The following is a 19,645-nucleotide window of genomic DNA, read 5'->3' as shown; positions in this document are numbered from 1 at the left end:
CAGAGAGACAGAGAGAGAGGGAGGGAGAGACAGAGAGACAGACAGACAGGTAGACAGATGGACAGAGACAGAGAAAGGGAGGGACAGACTGATTGACTTATCCATTGATTTATTGAAGGGCTGACCTTGAACACCTGCTGTTTTTTGAGTGCTGAGATCACAGGTAACTAGCCCTTAGTGTTTTTGAGAGAGCATCTCATTGTGTAGTCCCCACTGGCCTGGATTTGTAACCCTTCTTCCTCTGCTACCGCAGTGCTGGGATCACAGGTGTGCACATTCCCCAGAAAGGAGAATCCTTTTTTTTTTTTTTTTTTTTGGTTCTTTTTTTCGGAGCTGGGAACCGAACCCAGGGCCTTGCGCTTCCTAGGTAAGCGCTCTACCACTGAGCTAAATCCCCAGCCCCAGGAGAATCCTTTTAAACGTTCATTACTAATTTCTTAAAAACAACGAACAGTAACTCGCGGCATGTTAACAAAATCTTAGTTTTTAAATACAGTGATAATCTTGTTTCCCCAAACACAAAAAGTTAATGGGAAGGACGGTCTTAGTTTACATTTTTGTAGCTCTCTTTTAAATGCCTAATTTAATCGAAGGCGGCCAGATTCTCTTGGAGGCTTCAGCTTCTCGTGGGTGCCAGTTGCTTTGAGTGAAAAGCCAGCCTCAGACAGAGGTGTCATCAGAAAGTGGGGAACCTGTGGAGATTGAGTGGAAGGAATGTTTGAAACAATAGTAAGATGCTGAAGGGTTGTACATGACCGAGTGCTCGGAAGAAGCCATTGAGGCTTTGGAAGGAAGTCATGTGGTCAGGGTGGTTTGAGACAATTCCTGAGGCCATAGTGGAATAACGAGAGACACTCTCCGTGACAAGACTTGACATTAGGGTGTAGGTCGCTTTTCTCACTGCTGTGACTGACATGGGCAGCTTCAGGGGAGAAGGGATTCTCTGGGTTTATTTAGGGGGCTCTAGTCTGTCGTGGTGGGAGGAGGTAGCCTGAAGGTGATGTTGAGTTGGTCACATTACCTCTGTACAGGAAGCAGAGAGAGAAGCATGCTGGGCCTCACTGCCTTTCTTTTTTCTCAGTTTTCATTAAGTCTAAGACCATTCCCTCTGTGAGAAGGTACCACTCACATTCAGCTAGACTCGGCCCTCCTCAGTTAAACCTCTGGAAATGCCTCTGCCTGTTTCCTGGGCAGTTCCAAATCCTGTCACTTAAGAGTGGAGCCTCTGCCATCCCAGGATGGTGTCCAGGGTGGCAGAAATGGAGGTGAGGGGCCCATTTGACAACAGGTTCTGAAGGCTTTGGGAGCAGCCGAACTGGGTAACTGGTAGGAATTAGAGTCATACACACTTCCCCCTGAGAGGCACCCTGCATATTTCTGCGATGAAGTATGTGGTCTGTGTTGTACTAGCTGCTCAAATTCCTTCTCCCCTGCCAGGCCTTGTGCTCCAGCTTAGGGGTGAGAAGAATCAAGGACAGCTAGGCAGGACTGGGGATACTGGCCTGTAATCCCAGCTACTCAAAGGGCTGAGTCGGGAGGATCGAAAGTTCAGGGCCAGCCTGGGCAACCTAACGAGACCCTGTCTCAAAATAAGTTTACGCAAAACAAACAAACAAGCAAGGTTCACCGCCCCTTCCTGGCAGAATGCTGGTAGCGTTAATAGAGATAGTAAAACCAGAAGGGAAGACACAGATATACTTAAGTCAAGCCCTATGGTCCTATCAGATAGTATATCTGCACAAATGGGGATGAAGGGGGCATTTGACAGATACATATTTATGGTGTTTCAAGACAAGATTTCTCTTGTAGCCCTGTCTGACCTGGAACTGGCTCGGTAGAGTAGTTTGAAGCTGGCCTCAATTCAGAGATCCTCCTGCCTCTGCCACCCAAATGCTGAGACTAAAGACATGCACCATAATGCCCATCTAAGAAAGTGTGTGTGTGTGCATATGTGTGCATGTGTGTGTGTGCATGTGTGCATATGTTCGTGTGTGTGCATATGTGTGCAAGCATGTGTGTGTGTGTGTGTGTGTGTGTGTGTGTATTAAAGAGTTGGGGATAACTATTAAAAGCTCATAAGAAGTTTTGGCTAGAGCTGGAGAGATGGCTCAGCGTTTAAGAGCACTGACTGTGGGGTTGGGGATTTAGCTCAGTGGTAGGGCACTTGCCTAGCGAGCGCAAGGCCCTGGGTTTGGTCCCCAGCTCTGAAAAAAAGAAAAAAAAAAAAAAAAAAAAAGAGCACTGACTGCTCTTCCAGAGGTCCTGAGTTCAATTCCCAGCAACCACACGATGGCTCACAACCGTCTGTAACGGGATCCGATGGGACCTCTTCTGGTGTGTCTGCAGGCAGCTACAGTGTACTCATATACATAAAGTAAATAAATAAAATATTTTCTTCTTCTTCTTCTTCTTCTTCTTCTTCTTCTTCTTCTTCTTCTTCTTCTTCTTCTTCTTCTTTTTTCTTTTTTTCGGAGCTGGGGACCGAACCCAGGGCCTTGCGCTTGCTAGGCAAGTGCTCTACCGCTGAGCTAAATCCCCAACCCCAAATAAAATCTTTTTTTAAAAAAGAAGTTTTGGCTTTGTTGAGTCTCAAGTAACACGTTCAGTTAGGGAGATGCTTCCCCCCCCCCCCCTCGCCTCCTTTTTGAGACAGGGTCAGCCCTTGAGAGGTGGATGCAGGAGGGTCATGGGTCATGGGTTCCGACCCATCTTTGGTCCCACAGTGAATTTGGGACCAGTGTGGACTGCCTTGGACAAGCACTTTATTGACTGAGCCACATTCATGGCCTGGAAATATTTTTCAGAACTTGAAATACTAAGCTGGGCATGGTGGCGCACACTGTAATCTTGGTTTCTGGAAGGCGGAGGCAGGAAGATCAGGAATTTAAGGCCCTCCTCTCCTACATATCGAGTTTGAAGCCAGCCGAGGCTGCTTGAGACCTTTTTTTTTTTTTTTTTTTTTAAAAAAAAGGACAAAAATAGACTAAGACAAATCCTAGAAATGTTTTCATTTTAAACCATTTTGTCCACACATGTACAGAAACACACAAATATGTATAAAAGCCAAAGAAGATCTGCTGTCGTGTGCTCATGCCTGCTTGCTACAGCAGATGTACGTTTGATGTCTCTAAAGCAAAGATCTGTTGGGCTGTTTTATTTGTAAAACATACCGGTCAGGCTCAGCTTCAGGGCCTGTGAGGCTCGGCGCGAGCTTTGAGCACCTGGGCTGGCTCTTTCGAACCCACCGGGGAAGGGCAGAACCGAGTCCTGGCGTCTGACCTCTGGCCTCCATGCACACTCCGTGGTGTGCACTCATCCGCAAGCATACAAACACATATGATGATAGTAAATTTTCAAAATGAGTTTCATGACTTCATGAGAAGCTGGGAAAACATCCTGTCTGGGCCGGGGGGTGGGGGGATCAGGCTGTAACTGGAGGTTCTGGTAGCCCCAGAAACAGATAATCCAAAGTAAAGCAGAGGGTCGACTCTGGCAGCTCCGAGAGACACTTTTCAGGAAGGCTGGAAGAATGAGCCCAGGGCAAGGACAGGACAGAAGTGCCCGAGGGAAGGAGGGCCCTAGGGGGCTGGCTCTCCCTCTGCCCAGGTGGGCCTGCTGTGGGTGCACAGGTTTCTGGGGTACAGGTCAGGGGCAGGGCTTCTGGACTTAGGAAGAGGAGCAGGTGGGACTGCAGTTCAGCAGGGGGCTGGACTTCCCACCATCACAGTGATGTGAGCAGATGGAAGGAAGAAAATCTGATTTCAGGTGGTAGGCTGACCCTGCAGTGAGTCCCAACTGCTTTCTTCGTACCCTGCTGGCGTCTGGGGAACCTCCTCTTCAAACGCAGGCTGGGGCCTGGATCGTATCCCCAGATGAGGAAAGAAGGGAAGGGGGGCACAGAAAAGGGAAAAGAGGGGTCAGGAGCCAGACATGGCGGCACATGCCTTTCATCCCAGCACTTGGAAGACAGAGGCAGGAAGGTCTCTGAGTTCCAGGCCCAAAGAGAGAGAGAGGGAAAGAGACCGGGACCCAGGAGTGTAGAGTGCTTACCTAAGCATGCAGGAACCCCTGGGTTGGATTCCATAAACTGCAGGTAATCCTAGAATCCGGGAGGTGGAGGTTCAAAGCTTGCCTCAGCTACATGGCCAGGCTGAGCGTGAGATTCTGCTATAAAGGGTTTCTCATACTTATATCTAGACAGACTATACATACATTAAAACACAACAATCAAATAAGGGAAGTGCCACAAGTAGTCACAGTGGGATTTTGCTTGGTTGGGCTCATGTTTCGTGTGCGCTGGGGTCTCACTGCATAGACCCGGCCAGCCTGGAATTTATTATGTAGACCAGGCTGGCCCAGAATAATGCTGGGATTACCAGTGTCCGTCACCAGGCCGCTCTGCTTTTTCTCTTTGTAAAAACCGTTTCAGTTGCAGCTGCGTGTGGTTTGACCCCCCCAGCGCCACATAATCCCAGGATTTGTAGAGACAGAAGGATCAGGGGTTCAAGGTCCTCCTCAGATACCTAGTAGGTTTGAGGGCAGCCTGGGCTACATGAGACTCTGTCTTCAAAAAAAGAAAAGTCCAGTCCTGTAATGACAGGAAGAACAGAAAACACACTAGGAGTGTTCCCGTGAGCTTATGGAAAAGGCATTGCTAGTTTATAGCATCTCATTGAAAGCTGTAGGAGCTAAGAGTGAAGCTGCGATGAAGGGCTCAGTAAGGCCCAGAGCCTGGTGTGGATTGCCCCCAGCTCTAAACTATCGGTCAAGTCCAGTTATACCAGTTAAAAATTTAAAAGTGCCTAGCACTTTGGGGGGTTGACCAGCTCAGGCCGTCGTGACAATCGAGGTGGGCGGAGTTAGGTAAGAGGGCAGTTATCCTCAGAGGGGCACAGAGTAGGTCTGAAGAAAGCCAGCTCCCTCCAGTCCTTCAGAGCGGACTGGAGCCGCAAGGGTGGAGGGCTGGGGAGGTACCGCGGTGGGAGCAGGAAGCTGGGCAGCATCCCGCAGAGTCTGCCTCCTCAGCTCAGCAACAGAGGAGGAGGCGGAGTCTCGGGTGAGCCCTGAGATAAGGAACAGGCAGCAGCTGACAAGGGGATCAAAATAAACAGCTGTGCCCCGGGGAGAGCAAGCTTCGCATTCCGTTCTGTGATCCCACCCCAATCCCTACTTCTCCCCCAGCGCGCCCCGCCCCCACCCCAGCACACTCGGCATCCTTGTCAGCTCCGAGGGCCTCCCCTCAGCCTTGGCTCGTGAGCCTTGTTCCCACGTCAGCCCCCTCTTCAGGCAGAGGCTCTAGGGGCCTTTCTCCAGCTGTCTGGAAGAACTGAGGACTCAAGACAGGTGGCCGGAGGTGGAAAAAGAGGGGCCTCTTTCGGGGCCAGCCCCCATCTGCCAGGCTGGGCCACCCTCAGACTTTCCCTTGGGTCATCTAGGAAGGCCTGGGAAACAGTGGGACTGAGCTTTGATGGCCAGGCTGGGGAGGCTGAGGCAGGACCTGGGGTCTAGTGTTGGGAAGAGTGTTCACTGGACTGGAGACGCCTGCTCCCTGCCCCCCAGGCACTCGGTACAGAAAGAACAGGCGGTGACTCCCATCAGGGGCCTCTTTGGCGTATGGGAGTTCATTCCTCAGTACAGTGCCTGAAAGTATCCTGGGCCCAGGGATCTGGGAGGCTCCCTATCTCCAGAGGCTTTGTGCTAGTGCCCCAAACACCCCTGATTCATTTCGACACACGCTAGCCTGGGGGGTTAAAGTCTAAGAGCTACAAGGAGCCAATACGTGCCCTCCCCCCAGGGCTAGGCCAGCTCCTGGGGCCACCACGAGTCAATTAACACCCCTTCTCCACCATACTCCCATAACCAGGCCCAGTCTGAAGAATGCAGGGTTTCAGGAAGGCCCGGGGCGACACCAGGAAGTGGCTTCATTGTCCTGAGGAAGGTTTGATGACTTCTGTGTTCCTGAACCTGGTAGATGCTGCTTCTGGCCTGGTTGTCGGAGGGTCAGATCTGGGCTGGGGGGTGGGGTGGGGTACGGAGTCTTTGCTGCTGGTAGGAAGATGGCCCAGTGGGAGCATTGCAAAAAGGTCACCTACCTCCTGCCTGGCAGGCTCCCAAACCTTTGTACTCAACTGACTCCCTGAGGCCCCCAAGACCCTCCAAAGTCCTACCTGTTCAACAGATGCTAGGCATATCCTTGTCTTTGTAGTCACCCTCTGCCCTGGCAGGCAGTTTCAATAATGAATGGATGGCCCAGAGAGCTAGGAGCAGCCACCTGTATGTAGGAATCTCAGGGTAAGAGTTATAGATGCTTTAGGCCTCTGTGGGACCCATTTGTGCCTTAGGAAGCTGCAGTATATTCAAGCCCAGAAAGCCAGCCCTGGTAGTGACAGACACGTACGAAACACTTGCTACACTGGCAGACACAAACAATCTTCTTCCTTCGTCTTATCCCATTATCCATACTGAACAGACAAGGAAATGAAGGCTTAGATGAGTCACCCAACTTGCTGAGATCACATAGCAGCCCTTGAGCGCCTGCGCTGGGGACAAAATCCGGCCTGCCTGTCCCCAGAGCTCTTTCCCATCACTACAGGCAGCCCCAGCCTCCAAGGCTGGAGAGAGCTCTTCTGGGGGGCAGCTGTTTCCCTTCTGCCCTCTCAGGCAGGAAGGAAAATGAGGCAAGAAACAGCAGCTGACAATGTGGCAATGTGGCAACAAGGATCGTGGCGCTGAGGGTGGCCAACGCTGGGCACAGGCTCCCGGGCGGGGGCAAGCGCAAGATGGGTACAAGGATTGTCTGAGCTGCAGGCAGCTGATAGACTCCTCAGCTGCTTCCCCCGCCCTGCCCTCTCTCCTGCTTGGTGTGGCCATCACTCCTGGGGCTGTCCTCTTTTTCCTTCCTCTGCAGCACTCACCCCCAGCTCTGCCTTTTTCTTCCTCTTTATGGCCACAGTTTCCTTTCCTCAGTTCTCTCCTCTGCTGTCTTCCTGGACCCCGGGGAGGTTGTTTGCATCTCTTCTCCAGCTGGACCTGTGACATTCCTATCTCCATAATAATGGCATCTGTTATTAACAAGCACCTGCTGTGTGCCAGGTTTTGTCTCTACTACAGAGCACCTACTGTGTGCTAGGTTTTTGTCTCTACTACAGAGCTCCTACTGTGTGTCAGGCTTTGTCTCTAACTACTACAGAGCTCCTACTGTGTGCCAGGTTTTGTCTCTGACTACTACAGAGCTCCTACTGTGTGCCAGGTTTTGTCTCTGACTACTACAGAGCTCCTACTGTGTGCCAGGTTTTGTCTCTAACTACTACAGAGCTCCTACTGTGTGCCAGGTTTTGTCTCTGACTACTACAGAGCTCCTACTCTGTGCCAGGCTTTGTCTCTAACTACTACAGAGCTCCTACTGTGTGCCAGGTTTTGTCTCTGACTACTACAGAGCTCCTACTGTGTGCCGGGTTTCATCTCTAACTACTACAGTATGGACTCTGTTATCCTTTCCTTGAGACCAGGTCTCCCAGCCCAGACTGGCCTCAAGCTCCCTGCATAGACAAGGAACACCTGGAACTTCCTGCCAGTCCTCCTGCTTTCACCTCCCAAGTGCTGAGATGACTGGTATTTACCACTACATTTAGGGACTGGCATTACCACTTCATTTATGTGGTGCTGGGGATTGAACCCAGGGCTTTGTGCATGCTGAGTATGCACCCCGTATGCACCCCACCAACTAAGCTGTACCCCTAGCTGACAATGTGTACTCTACATTGTCCTTGGGAATCCATGAACAGTCACCACCAGATCTATTTTACCAAGGAGAGACTTTGGGCTTGACATCTGTGTATCTTCTAAGACATCTATCCGCTCAGCATGACTGGCGCAGCAGTCCAGCTCAGGTCTGAAGCTCACCTTTTCTCCCCTGTGTTTCGTCACCTTCCCCTGGCCAGATCCAGTTCCACGTGGTTCCCCGAGCATGTCAGAGCCTTTTCTCAAACAGAAGAGAAATCATTTGGGGAACGGTCGGTTTGAGAGGTGTATTTTGATTGTGTATGAGATTCACATTCAGTCTCCGTAAACTAGGGACTGGGGCTGAGTGGCCATCTTCTGTACCTAGAAGGCTGTCCTCTAACCTTCAGAGAGCAGACTTGACAGTATTAAAGATCCGGGGAGTGTGGACGGATAGGGAAGCCCCTTTCACCTACAGAGACCGGAAGATGGTCTGATGATCCCTGTGTTTCTGAACCTGGACGAGGCTTCTGGCCCGGGGGTTCAAGGGTCAGATCTAGGGGGCTGCAGGGAGGGGTTTGCTTTGAGATACACCAGGAGTCTTTGCTACTGGTAGGAAGATGGCTCAAAGAAGTAAGCCTGTCCACTTCTTCCAGGGCCCTGTGGGAGCGTATGCAAAAGTCTCACCTTTCTCTTGATCTCTCGCTGATAACCACGTGGCCCGCTCCCCCACCTCTGTACTCAGCTGACTCCTTGGGGCCCCAAAGACCCTCCAAAGACTTCCATCCATGTATCTGAGGATGACCTTGAACTTTTGTAGAACATGTGTATTTACCTCGAAAAGCTTCTGGGCAAGCTTGGGGGACATGAACACAGGGCTTCTAGTTAAAGGGTACAATCTGGGGAAATGAGTTGTAGGGAAGAGGTTAGCCGTCTCTGCCACAGGATCCGAATAGAGGGACCCCCCCCCCCCCCCCCCCCCCCCCCCCCCCCCCCCCCCCCCCCCCCCCCCCCCCCCCCCCCCCCCCCCCCCCCCCCCCCCCCCCCCCCCCCCCCCCCCCCCCCCCCCCCCCCCCCCCCCCCCCCCCCCCCCCCCCCCCCCCCCCCCCCCCCCCCCCCCCCCCCCCCCCCCCCCCCCCCCCCCCCCCCCCCCCCCCCCCCCCCCCCCCCCCCCCCCCCCCCCCCCCCCCCCCCCCCCCCCCCCCCCCCCCCCCCCCCCCCCCCCCCCCCCCCCCCCCCCCCCCCCCCCCCCCCCCCCCCCCCCCCCCCCCCCCCCCCCCCCCCCCCCCCCCCCCCCCCCCCCCCCCCCCCCCCCCCCCCCCCCCCCCCCCCCCCCCCCCCCCCCCCCCACCCCCCCCCCCCCCCCCCCCCCCCCCCCCCCCCCCCCCCCCCCCCCCCCCCCCCCCCCCCCCCCCCCCCCCCCCCCCCCCCCCCCCCCCCCCCCCCCCCCCCCCCCCCCCCCCCCCCCCCCCCCCCCCCCCCCCCCCCCCCCCCCCCCCCCCCCCCCCCCCCCCCCCCCCCCCCCCCCCCCCCCCCCCCCCCCCCCCCCCCCCCCCCCCCCCCCCCCCCCCCCCCCCCCCCCCCCCCCCCCCCCCCCCCCCCCCCCCCCCCCCCCCCCACCCCCCCCCCCCCCCCCCCCCCCCCCCCCCCCCCCCCCCCCCCCCCCCCCCCCCCCCCCCCCCCCCCCCCCCCCCCCCCCCCCCCCCCCCCCCCCCCCCCCCCCCCCCCCCCCCCCCCCCCCCCCCCCCCCCCCCCCCCCCCCCCCCCCCCCCCCCCCCCCCCCCCCCCCCCCCCCCCCCCCCCCCCCCCCCCCCCCCCCCCCCCCCCCCCCCCCCCCCCCCCCCCCCCCCCCCCCCCCCCCCCCCCCCCCCCCCCCCCCCCCCCCCCCCCCCCCCCCCCCCCCCCCCCCCCCCCCCCCCCCCCCCCCCCCCCCCATGGCATGTGGAGGAGAATGGTTTCCTGTGTGGCGTTCACATCCTTACACTTCTGTAAAGCCACTGAGGGGGTGACACCGTGCAGTCACGTGGGTTGTCAGGTAATGGAGGCTCTGCAAGGGTCAGAGGAGGGATGGAGACTCCCAAGTCTGTTCTGACAGAAAGAAAGCAGGGCTGAGGCGGAAGGCGGAGAGGCCAGACGTAAGGGGGAAAATCCTTTGCAGAGGAAAACTCTATGTGGCCAGATGGCGACAGGCCATAGGAACACACTCATTTATTGAATAGCTACCATGGGTGTGGAGGAAAGGCATGGTCCTTTACCTTGCGGAATTTATGAGCTCTCAGCTTTTCCTGGTCCCTCTGCTACCCGAGAGAGGACGGATGAGGCCATACCAGCTGTAAGAGAACTGTGAGATCCCAAAAGGAGGCCAGGAAAGCCGATGGAAGGGCCTCGGCGGGGAGCTGGATGCCCGCCATCTTGGGGCACAGTGTGGGCTGTGGTACTGGTTGGAATGGACATTGAGGTTGTGGGTTTGCTTCTTTCTCACCAAGCACGTGACCTGGTTCCTCAGGCTGAGGTGAGTGGCCTCACATGGGCTGGGGACAGCTGCCCTCTCTTGGGACAACTCTAGCTGTCCCTTTTTTTGTTTTAGGTTAAGTTAGGGGTCCTCATTCCCACCACCTGTGACCCCAGGCCACCAACTACGCCCCTGTTTTCCAGTACGGAGTGGAACCCCTTGTGGAAACACTTCTGTGGGGCCTCTGGACCTCCTTTCAGCTTCCTGGGCCTCTCTTGGCTTGGCTGGAAGAGAGGCCCCATGACTTCACCTCCTCAGAAAGCGTCCCAGCTCCCTGTTTCCTCTCTCAGTGCATTCCAGACCCTCTGCCTGTCTGCCTGCGTGCCTTGGCCCGCCTCACACAGCCCTCCCTTTATCCCCCCTAGCGTGGCCCCCTTCAGGCTCTGCCTGCTTCCCGAGTAGACTTCAGAGCTGCTCTCTTGCTGCTGAGTACCTCTGACATGGCTGAGAACAGCCCTCACAGCTCTCTCCTCTGTGGCTCACAAGTCCAGTGACCCAAAGGAGGTGATCTGTTGCCGATTTTCTTCTCTTTTTCTTCCTTCCTTCCTTCTTTCACCCCCTTTTCATTTTATTACAGAATCTCACCATGTAGCTACAGCTAGCCTGGAACTTGTGTAGACCAGACTGGCCTGGGCACTCACAGTGATGCCCCTGCCTCTGTGCTCTTTGCCTCCCACTTGCTGGGATACTTCTATGCCAGGCCTGTTTCTATTTTGTAAAAAGGTTCTTTTTCGCGGGTGGAGGTGCAGCTTGGAGTGCTAGGCAAATGCTTTGCCCTTGAGTACTTTCTCCAGGCTTCAAGTGCATTCTCTGTGGTGTGTGTGTGTGTGTGTGTCATCAGAAGCCAGAAGAGAGCGTTGGATCCCCTGGAATTGTAGTTAGGGTTATGAGCCAAATAGTATTAGTGCTAAGAACTGAGCTCACGTCCCCCATGAACAATAAGCCGTTTTAACTTAATAGCCATCTCTCCATTCCTATTTTATTGTATTTTCTTTTCCTTTTCCCTGGCTATTTATTTATTTTATTTCTTTTTTTCAAAGATTTGTTTATTTATTTATTTATTTATTTATTTATTTATTTATTTATTTATTTCATGTATGTGGGTACACTGTCACTGTCTTCAGACACACTAGAAGAGGGCATCCAATCCCATGACAGATGGTTGTGAGCCACCATGTGGTTGCTGGGACTTGAACTCAGGACCTCTGGAAGAGCAGTCAGTGCTCCTAACCACTGAGCCATCTCTCCAGCCTTTGTTTTATTTCTTTAAAGCTTACTTAGTTGTTTGAGATAGTACCTCGATACGTAGCTCTCATTGGCCTGAAACTTGCAATGTAGACCAGGCTGGCCTAAAACCCACAGAGATCTACCTGCTTCTGCCTCCCAAGCGCTGGGATTAAAGGGTTGTGCTCCCTTTGTCCAGCTCGGGTGCCATTTTTATTTAGTTTTCTTTATTTTGGCTTAATTCTTTTTCAACCGTAAAATCACACCTTTCCCAAGGACAGAAAACAAGGAGCCACTAGACTCCCAAACAGGATGCTTGGTTCCAGTGTGAGAGCCGAAACAAGCAAGCAGCCTCAGCTGGGGACACGCGTGTTGGGCGACTGTCTGCAGAAGACCGCACAATACCAGCGTTCATTAGGGAGTTACAGGCACACCTCAGTGAGTAGGTAAACTTATAAATAAATCTGCAATCCTCAAAGAAAGATGAACTGTAATCCGACAGGTGTGGCAGTGCACTCTTCAAATTCCAGCTCTTGGAAGGTAGAAATGAAAGAGCCAGGAGAGGGGTTGGGGATTTAGCTCAGTGGTAGAGCGCTTGCCTAGGAAGCGCAAGGCCCTGGGTTCGATCCCCAGCTCCGAAAAAAAGAACCAAAAAAAAAAAAAAAAAAAAAAAAAAAGAAAGAAAGAAAGAGCCAGGAGTTCAAGGCTTCCCTTGACTAGAAGTGACCATGTCTCAAACAACACCAAAGAGCTGCTTATGTAGATGAGTCTGTGTCCTCGGGGGAAATAGCATCGATTGGTGGTAGCTGCTGGCTTATCCTGTAGAAAGCTGAACACACCCACAATGCCCAAACTCATTGGAACTCAGCTGAGGCCAGCCTGGGCTACATGAGGAGACCCTGTCAAAAAAAAAGAGGGTGTGGTGGCAGGTGGCATATACCTTTAATCCCAGCCTTTAGGAGACAAAAAGAAGCTGTAAGTTTGGGGCCAGCCTGGTCTACAAAGTTAACTCCAGACCAGCCAGGGCTATACAGTGCCTCCTGAACAAGACAAAACCAATGAAAATATTAACAGATCAACTGTACACCCACATGGGTATCTATCCCCTTGCTTCCTCAAGGTGTACTTCTGCCCTGGTCCAGTTTTCCCCTGCCCAAATTCAGCAGTCGAAGGACTGACCGCCTGACCCAGTAGGGGGCTCCAACATCTCTAATGGTGCCCATAGGTGCCAAGGCCATTTGGCCAGTCTTTGCCTGTCTCCCCCAATAGGGTTAAGGATGTCTACGGCTGCCACTGTCTATGGAGGAGGGGTGAGGTAGCCCTGCCCTGCATCTCTCCCCTCCCTACCTCCCCTCTGCACCCAGGGCCTCTCCACTATGAACCAGACCTACTTACACACAGAGATGTGGAGGTGACTGCAGCCCTCAGCCACCTGTGACTTCCCTAGGCCAAGCGCTTCCCCAGCACCTGGGGAAGACCCTTGGCGGTTTGGGGGAGTCTGTTTGGGTTTGATCTTTATTTACCCCTCAGAGGAAGTAAATAAATAGCTCTTCATGTGTCGGGGTGGAGCCGAAGATGCCAGACTATGCGCCTGCTGCACACCGTTAACAGCCGTGACCCAGCCCTAGAGGAAGTGGTAACGAAAGAATCGCTTGTTTTCTTTTCCATTCACCCTTGCGCCTCCTTCCCGCCTCAACCTTTCTGTATGAGCTGAGCAGGTTTGCTCTGTCAGCCTGGGATCCGATTGTCAGTCCGTTCGTTTCTTCATCCATCCATCCATTCATTCATTCATTGCCTTGTGAGGTGAAGGGAATGGCGGCTTCGCCTTGACTTGAATTAGAATCCCGAGGTAGGAACCAACAAGATGACAAGCCAGCTGCAAAGACACTCCAGTCCTGTGGGACTCTGAGTCTCCACTGTGGAAGTCAGATCTCGCCTCACAGGCCTCTCGTCCATTCTCAAACAGAACAGATGGTGATTTGCACACATCAGCACTTGGTCCCGGTATCGAGACAGTGGATGGACCAGTGAAGTCTGGTGATCTGAGCTCACTCTCTGTAACCACATAGAGTAGAAGGAGAGAACCGAGCCCACAGAGTGGACCTTTGACCTCTACATGAGTACCATGACGTGTACCCCATGGTGCACACGTACATTCACAAACTAATAAAAGAAATGTTAAGTTGTTTTTCCCCTTAAAGAGAGCAGTAGGGCCAGAAGTGATGGCACACGCTTGCAGTCCCCTCACTTGGGAAGCAGAGACAGGAGGACAGCTGTGAGTGCAAGACTAGCTTGATCTACTATAGCAGTTTCAGGATAGCCAGAGCTATATTCTAAGACTTCATTTCAAGGAAAAAACTAAAGAAAGGACAAAAGAAGGGATGGAGGAAGGATAATGAAGCCAGGCGTGGAGGGTTCAGGTCTGTAACACTAGCACTCAGGAGGCAGAGACAGAAGGGCACTGAGTTCAAGGCCAACCAGAACTACGAGGTAAGACAGTGTCTCAAACAGACGAGGCAGGAGAGAGATGTGGCTCAGTGGGTAAGAGATCTTGATCTGGAAGCGTGAAGGCCTGAATCTAAATCTCCACATAGACATAAAGAAAACACAGGGTACCTTTAATCCATTTAATCTCAGGATTGATCTCTGAGTTAAGCCAGCCTGGTCTGCAGATTAAGTTCCAGGACAGCCAGGGCTACACAGAAAAACCCTGTCTCAAGAAAAAGAAGGAAGGAAGGAAGGAAAGAAGGAAGGAAGGAAGGAAGGAAGGAAGGGGAAAGAGAAAGAGGAAGAAAAACCACACAGGGCATATACATGCCTTGAATTCTAGCATTGAAGGTGTGGGGTAGAGATAAAGAGATTCAAAGAGCTGCCTGGCCAGCCAGCCTGGCTAAAGTGGGAAGCGAGACAGCCTATCCAAGTCAATAAGGTAGAAGTCGTAGAGAAAGACATCCAGTGTCCTGCTTTGACCCCTGTACATCCTGTCCCCATGCACACCATTATTATTATTTTTTTATTAACTTGAGTATTTCTTATATACATTTCGAGTGTTATTCCCTTTCCCGGTTTCCGGGGCAAACATCCCCCTCCCCCCTCCCCTTCCTTGTGGGTGTTCCCCTCCCAACCCTCCCCCCATTGCTGCCCTCCCCCCAACAGTCTAGTTCACTGGGGGTTCAGTCTTAGCAGGACCCAGGGCTTCCCTTCCACTGGTGCTCTTACTAGGATATTCATTGCTACCTATGAGGTCAGAGTCCAGGGTCAGTCCATGTATAGTCTTTAGGTATTGGCTTAGTCCCTGGAAGCTCTGGTTGCATGGCATTGTTGTACATATGGGGTCTCGAGCCCCTTCAAGCTCTTCCAGTTCTTTCTCTGATTCCTTCAACGGGGGTCCTATTCTCAGTTCAGTGGTTTGCTGCTGGCATTCGCCTCTGTATTTGCTGTATTCTGGCTGTGTCTCTCAGGAGCGATCTACATCCGGCTCCTGTCGGTCTGCACTTGTTTGCTTCATCCATCTTGTCTAATTGGGTGGCTGTATATGTATGGGCCACATGTGGGGCAGGCTCTGAATGGGTGTTCCTTCAGTCTCTGTTTTAATCTTTGCCTCTCTCTTCCCTGCCAAGGGTATTCTTGTTCCCCTTTTAAAGAAGGAGTGAAGCATTCACATTTTGATCATCCGTCTTGAGTTTCATTTGTTCTAGGCATCTAGGGTAATTCAAGCATTTGGGCTAATAGCCACTTATCAGTGAGTGCATACCATGTATGTCTTTCTGTGATTGGGTTAGCTCACTCAGGATGATATTTTCCAGTCCCAACCATTTGCCTACGAATTTCATAAAGTCGTTGTTTTTGAAAGCTGAGTAATATTCCATTGTGTAGATGTACCACATTTTCTGTATCCATTCCTCTGTTGAAGGGCATCTGGGTTCTTTCCAGCTTCTGGCTATTATAAATAAGGCTGCGATGAACATAGTGGAGCACATGTCTTTTTTATATGTTGGGGATCTTTTGGGTCTATGCCCAAGAGAGGTATAGCTGGATCCTCAGGCAGTTCAATGTCCAATTTTCTGAGGAACCTCCAGACTGATTTCCAGAATGGTTGTACCAGTCTGCAATCCCTCCAACAATGGAGGAGTGTTCCTCTTTCTCCGCATCCTCGCCAGCATCTGCTGTCACCTGAGTTTTTGATCTTAGCCATTCTCACTGGTGTGAGGTGAAATCTCAGGGTTGTTTTGATTTGCATTTCCCTTTTGACTAAAGATGTTGAACATTTCTTTAGGTGTTTCTCAGCCATTCGGCATTCCTCAGCTGTGAATTCTTTGTTTAGCTCTGAACCCCATTTTTTAATAGGGTTATTTGTCTCCCTGCGGTCTAACTTCTTGAGTTCTTTGTATATTTTGGATATAAGGCCTCTATCTGTTGTAGGATTGGTAAAGATCTTTTCCCAATCTGTTGGTTGCCGTTTTGTCCTAACCACAGTGTCCTTTGCCTTACAGAAGCTTCATGCACACCATTATTAATAAACTTTTTTTAAGTTGCTGTACGAACAGTCAGTCCTATAACCCCAGCATCTGGTAGGTTGAGGCAGGAGGATGGCTGTGAGTTTGAGAGCAGTAGAGTTGCTCTCTGTTTGTGTGGGCTCTTTCTCTGTGCCTGCACACTCACGGCTTATTCTAAAATAGAACTGCAGATAGGGTCCACATATGATCACTGGTTGGCTTTACTTTGCATATCCAATGTTGCATTTCATACTCTTCAAAAAAAGAAAAGGAAAAAAAAAGGTTATTTGGGGCTGGAGAGATCAGAGACTAAGAACAAAGACTGCTCTTGTAGAGGACCCAGGTTCAATTCTCAGGACCCACCTAGTGTCTCACAAACCATCCATAACTGTAGTTCCAGAGATTCTTCTGGACTCCAAGGATCCTATTCAAAGAGGTAGCATACAAACGTACTAGTAGGTGGAACCTTCAAATACACAAGATAATTTTTAAAGAAAAAAAACCGGGTTGGGGATTTAGCTCAGTGGTAGAGCGCTTACCTAGCAAGCGCAAGGCCCTGGGTTCGGTCCCCAGCTCCGAAAAAAAAAAGAAAAGAAAAAAAAATAAAGAAAAAAAAAAAACCCCCTAACTTGTGTGCATGTGCATGATGGATCAGCACCCAGGATGCACAGCCTGGGGGTCCTTTCCCTCGACGGTAGAACAAACAAAGAACTCTTCCTTAGCACTTAGAATCTAGCTGTGATATTGAGATGGGTGGGATTCCTTTCCAAGTTTTGTTTTGATGTATGTAAATTCTACAGTAGCATTCTAAGGGCTTAAAGGAAATGCAATGGCTTCTCTACTCAACATTTTATTGGTTCAATAAGATTTACAGGCTGGGGAGATGGCTCAGCAGGAAAAGGCACTTCTGGCTAAGCCTGATGTCCTGAGTTCAAGCCACAGGAGCCATGAGTTTGAAGGAGATGTTCAGTGCTCGCATGTGCAAGCTCACTTGCGCGTGTGCTCCCCCCCCCCCCCCACTGTTTGTCTCTCATTTATTTGGAGATAAGGTTTCTCTGTGTAGCCCTGGCCATCCTGGTTTCTCTGTGTAGCCCTGGCCATCCTGGATCTCGTTCTGTAGACCAGGCTAGCCTCCAACTCATAGATTCACCTGCCTCTGCTCCTGAAGCACTGGGATCAAAGTCGTGCGCCTCCACAGCCCAGGGGCAGCAACCAATTCTCAGAAGTTATTTTCTGGCCTTCACATTCAACATCGTGGCACTCCTCACCCCCACGCAGTACAGAGACGTAATTAATAAAAATTTAATAAAAAACCAAACCAAGGGTTGGAGAGATGGCTCAGTGGTTAAGAGCATTGACTGCTCTTCCAGAGGTCCTGAGTTCAAATCCCAGCAACCACATGGTGGCTCACAACCACCTGTAATGAGATCTGATGCCCTCTTCCTGTGTATCTGAAGACAGCTACAGTGTCCTTGCATATAATAAATAAATCTTAAAAAAAAAAAAAAAACAAACCAAAACAAAACAAAAAAACCAGGCAGTGCTGGCAGAGGCAGGAGGATCTCTGTGTTTGAGACCAGTCTGGTCTACAAAGTGAGTTCCAGGACAGTCAGCACTATGTAGTGAGACTAATAAAACCACAACAATAACAATAGGTTGGGGATTTGGCTGAGTGGTAGAGCGCTTGGGCAAGCGCAAGGCCCTGGGTTCGGTCCCCAGCTCCGGGAAAAAAAAAAACAAAAAAAACAAAAACAAACAATACAATAACATTTTAAAAGATGATAATGAATATTTTTTTTTCTTTTTTTTCGGAGCTGGGGACCGAACCCAGGGCCTTGCGTTTGCTAGGCAAGCGCTCTACCACTGAGCTAAATCCCCAACTCCGATAATGAATATTTTTAAAAACTTAAGATTCCCAGCCTTTGGTTTCTACCTATGTAATAAACCCTTTAATAAACTTTAATAAACCCTTTTCTCTGTACCAGCGTATAGTTTCTGTGTGTATGTGTGTGCTTTTTGTGTGTGTGTATGTAGGGCCAAGATTGATATTAATAGGCCGTCTTCTTTATGCTACTACATAGAGTTTGTGGATGTGTTTATGTTCCATGCATGTGTATGTGTGGAGGCCAAGGCTGACAGTAAGTGCCTCTTCTCCCTTTTTAGCTTCTAGATTTTTTTTTTTTTTTTTTTTTTTGTTCTTTTTTTCGGAGCTGGGGACCGAACCCAGGGCCTTGCGCTTCCTAGGCAAGCGCTCTGCCACTGAGCCAAATCCCCAACCCCGAAATAATTTTTTTTTAAGTATTTATTTTATGTATGGGAGTATACTGTTGCCATCTTTATTTATTTTTCCCTATCCCACTCCCACCTGTCGCTCTCTTTAATTGTATTCCATTACAGATGGCCGTGAGCCACCATGTGGTTGCTGGGATTTGAACTCATGACCTCTGGAAGAGCAGTCAGTGCTCTTAACCACTGAGCCATCTCTCCAGCCCTAGCTTCTAGTTTTTGAGGGGATGTCTCTCACTGAACCTGGAGCTAGTAGCTCTTTCGCTAGACTCGTTGAACATCAAGCCTCTGAGATCTCCCTGTCCCTGTTGCCCCAGTCTCGGGGTTACAGGCCCTCTGTGTGGCACGGATGTAAATAGGGATCTGAATTCAGGTCTTCATACTCAGAGTCCCAGGACAGAGATTGTTAATGTGATGCTTATATACTATTTCTCCCGATTTATCCCCACCTGTACAGTTTGCTAAGTTTTACGTTGGCTCAGGAGACAAGTTGCCTGACTGCTGGAGCCCACTGGCTGCTCAGACCTCTTAATACGTGACCAGTCTCCACTCATGCAATGTTGGCAGTGATGTTGGGTAGACAGAAATCTTCAGGGCAATTGGGGGGTTCAATCAGGGAGGTCTTGGGGGTGGGGGGAAGCAGACCTTAAAGGAGAAACAGAAGCTCTTGGATGCAGAAGGTGAAGGATAGTTTACAGGCTGAAGCCACAGGGAGACTCACTATCAGCTCTGTCAGCTGTATCACACACCCCCACCCCACCCCACCCCATCGGGTGGTTTGTTTCTGTTTTGCCTTTAGAGATGACAGATTCTGCAAACAAGGGCTCCAGCTGTTTATCAGGGGCCCCTCCTAGGCCCAAGTGCCAGGGGTTCCCACTCCCTGCTGGAGAAGCTGTAGGGTCCTGATTAAGTTGACAGCTGAGGCAGGGGAGTAGACCAGAAGGAGGCTAGAAAGCATAGCAAAAGACAGAGGCAGAAAGCTTCGGGGGCGGGGGGGGGGGGAGGTGCCCGCTGGGGAGCCTGGGTGAGCAGAGGAAGCTGACCTCGCCCCTCAGTGCTGCCAGGGTGTGTCTCATGCTCCTCTGCGGGGCTCAGGGATGCCTCCCTCAAGGCTGTTGCTAGTGCACCTGCTCTGCAGCCCCACACGTTCCTCTACTCTCCTGATTAATCCCTCTCTGCTTTGGTCCCTCAACAAATCAACATGGCTTCCAGATGTGAACTTAAGGGCTAGAGATGTGGTCAGTGGTTAAGTGTTTGCCTTACATGAAGAAGGCCCCAAGCCTTGATCCCCATAACTACACTAAAACCCTCAGAGCTGGGGGCAGGTGAGATGCCTCAGAGGGTAAAGGCCAGTGCTGCCAAGGTAGTTCACAGTGGAGAGAGAGCCAAGTTTCTGACCTGCACATGG

The 19,645-nt window shown here is 51.8% G+C and overlaps 1 protein-coding gene and 1 long non-coding RNA gene across 5 annotated transcripts in view; one reads left to right on the top strand and one right to left on the bottom strand.

Annotated features, from left to right (window-relative positions):
• Ccnd3 (cyclin D3) overlaps positions 1-19,645 on the top strand; it is a 95,504-nt gene that overhangs the window by 11,724 nt on the left and 64,135 nt on the right. The gene's annotated exons all lie outside the window — the stretch shown is intronic.
• On the bottom strand, positions 3,852-6,588 carry LOC134480552 (uncharacterized). Its single transcript, XR_010054932.1, has 2 exons — positions 6,168-6,588; positions 3,852-4,099 (listed from the first exon to the last, which is right to left on the bottom strand). It is a non-coding gene; the product is annotated as an uncharacterized LOC134480552 (long non-coding RNA).

Source organism: Rattus norvegicus, chromosome 9, assembly GCF_036323735.1.
Source record: "Rattus norvegicus strain BN/NHsdMcwi chromosome 9, GRCr8, whole genome shotgun sequence".
Lineage (NCBI taxonomy): Eukaryota > Metazoa > Chordata > Mammalia > Rodentia > Muridae > Rattus > Rattus norvegicus.
This window is presented reverse-complemented; position numbering and strand designations above follow the sequence as displayed.